General features: G+C 38.8%; 1 protein-coding gene across 1 annotated transcript in view; it reads left to right on the top strand.

Annotated features, from left to right (window-relative positions):
• The first annotated feature begins 2,659 nt into the window (after window positions 1-2,659).
• LOC106878829 (adhesion G-protein coupled receptor D1) overlaps window positions 2,660-2,956 on the top strand; it is a 40,645-nt gene continuing 40,348 nt past the window's right edge. The window contains exon 1 of the mRNA XM_014928168.2: window positions 2,660-2,795. The gene's annotated coding sequence lies outside the window, so the exon portion shown is untranslated. The remainder of the gene's footprint in view (window positions 2,796-2,956) is intronic.

The raw sequence follows: 2,956 nt of genomic DNA, 5'->3' as shown, positions 1-2,956 counted from the left end.
GAGTTCATGCTAGGCACTGTATTCAGGGAATTTTGGATAATTATATCGAACCTCACTATATATTTTAGTGCGGCGCTTTCGTTTTATATATCTCTATGTATAGAATGGATAAATTTTCTGCGGCAATATATATATGCGAGCTGGCAGAAACTTTGAGAGTGGTTTTGCTAGACAGAAATAGGGTGGCGAGCTGACAGAAAAATTAGCACGCCGAGCGAAGTGCTTAGCAGTGTTTCGTCTGCCGTTACGTTCTGAGTTCAAATTCCGCCGAGGTCGACTTTGCCTTTCATCCTTTCGGGGTCGATAAATCAAGTACCAGTTACGCACTGGGGACGTTGTAATTGACTTAATTCCTTTGTCTGTCCTTGTTTTTCCCCTCTATGTTTAGCTCCTTGTGGGCAATAAGGAAATAAGAAACTTTGAGTGGTGTTGCTAACTGAAAGCCCGTTGTGTGTGTGTGTGTGTGTGTGTCTGTGTGCACGCGCGCGTGTGTATCTGTCTATGTATGTATGCATGTAAGTATGTATTTTTGCATGCATGCATGCATGCGGATGTGTCTTTGAGTTCGTGTTTGTCCCCCACCATCCGGTGTTTTTTTACATCCTGTAACTTAGCTGTTAGGCAAAAGAGACGATATATTATGTACCAGGCCTTAAAAGAAATGAATAGTGGGATCATTTTTTGATTAAACCCTTTAAGGCGATGCCCCAGCATGGCCGCGATCCGATGACTGAAACAAGTAAAATATTAAAAAATGATAAAGATAGGAACCCAAGACGTCATTTTAGGTTTATATCCGTAATGGCGGAGACAGAACATAAACACGCGTGCACGCGTTAATGAGAGAGAGAGAGAGAGAGAGAGAGAGAGAGAGAGAGAGAGAGAGAGAGAGAGAGAGAGAGAGAGAGAGAGAGAGAGAGAGACTCTGCATATGCACGTATGTGTGGGAGATAAATGGGTGCCGGTGTGGATGTGAGTGATTGCTTATTTGCATAGAGCTATACAAACAAGCACGAAGCATACGAACCTATGCTTTTAGTAAGCATTTAAAAGTAGATATTGTTGGTAAATCAACTATCTTACTATCAGAGGCCAGAAAAAGAAATTGTCGTTAATAGTTTCAGTACTTACTGACGCCTTTTCAAAGATTAGTTTCTCATTCTTATCCACCAACAGAAGAGGAGCTTGTAGCAATGTATCGGATAACTCAAACTCGGAAAGAACAAAACTGATCTGTCTAATTTGCATGTGGAGGCGCGTGGCCTAGTGGTGAAGGTGTTGAACTCATGATCATAAGATATGGTTTCGATTCCTAGATCAGGTGACGCGTTGTGTTCTTGAGCAAAACACTCCATTTCACATTGTTCCATTTACTCAGCTGGCAAAAATGAGTAATTCTGCGACGGACCGGCGCCCCGTCCAGGTAGGGAATATATTCACCATGGAAACCTGGAAACCGGCCATATGAGTCAACATGTTCCGGGAAGTATCTTTATCCTATATCTTTAAGCTAATTTGCATACTGATATAAAATCTAAAAATTTGCTAATAGAAACATTTCATAGCGATCAGATTGATGTGCCTAATTTGCATAACGGTACAAATGTTAAAAACTGGAATTATTGATTAATTGCATAATAGAAGTACTATACAAGTAAACTTATGATCTTGTGTGTTTATTGAGCACAAATTTCACCTTGCTGCGTAAAATATAGACTGTTGGCTGACCAATTTATTTGTGTGTACTGCAAATAGCTGTAAGCTACTGTTTTATCATTAGACAGAAATAAGTGGCCGATTTCTGATACCTTAATGAACATTGAAAGTAATCAAAGTTGTTACTTAACGAATAACTACTTTCTACAATGAAGTTAAACGTGTTTATAATAAAAACGTGCTCCTAAATTTACCTTATATTGCTACTTACTCTCTCGCTGTGCAGTACTACTATTAATGAATCCATTCATTCAGGTTGCCAGTACTTATACTCATACGCTAATTCAGCTGATTAATATTGACCTGGAGGCGCAATGGCCCAGTGATTAGGGCAGCGGACTCGCGGTCATAGGATCGCAGTTTCGATTCCCAGACCGGGCGTTGTGAGTGTTTATTGAGCAAAAACACCTAAAGCTCCACGAGGCTCCGGCAGGGGATGGTGGCGAACTATGCTGTACTCTTTCACCACAACTTTCTCTCACTCTTACTTCCTGTTTCTGTTGTGCCTGTAATTCAAAGGGTCAGCCTTGTCACACTGTGTCACGCTGAATATCCCCGATAACTACGTAAGGGTACACGTGCCTGTGGAGTGCTCAGCCACTTGCACGTTAATTTCACGAGCAGGCTGTTCCGTTGATCGGATCAACTGGAACCCTCGACGTCGTAAGCGACGGAGTGCCAACAAATATTGACCTATCCAAGTGTTAATTGCACTATAAATTTCTATAAGCGATTAGCATAATGTCATGCATATCCTGACAAGCCAAATGAAGGTATAGATTCTTATATAATCTCAATTTATATTAAATCGAGGTCAATTTTTTCTTTTTCTTCTCCAGGAGAGGATGAATTATAGACCAGCTGTGTTGAAATAAGTACCCATAGAATAAGTAATAATCATCTGGATAGATCTTTCCCCATGAACATGTAGCATTGTTCCTATATTTTTCCTATAAATGTGTAACCTAGTTCTCATATTTTCCTACACAATCAATATTCTTATTTTATTGGAGTTTTTTTTTCTTTTTTGCATAGAATTTTTCAAAACCGCAATGTAGCTTTTGGAATTTCAACTTAACGTAAGTATTATAAGTTAAAAAATTAATTTTCTTTATTGCTTTCTTTTTCTGTTTACTAAACCATGAGAGTTATTGGGAGTTTTTATTCACGAAACAAAATCATTTTGTTATTAGATTCATTAGTTTATATCTCAGGTTCAAATCATATATATATATATATA

This window comes from Octopus bimaculoides, chromosome 4, assembly GCF_001194135.2.
Source record: "Octopus bimaculoides isolate UCB-OBI-ISO-001 chromosome 4, ASM119413v2, whole genome shotgun sequence".
Classification (NCBI taxonomy): Eukaryota; Metazoa; Mollusca; class Cephalopoda; order Octopoda; family Octopodidae; genus Octopus; species Octopus bimaculoides.
The sequence above is the reverse complement of the archived record's forward strand: the minus strand, read 5'-3'. Positions and strand labels throughout refer to the sequence as shown.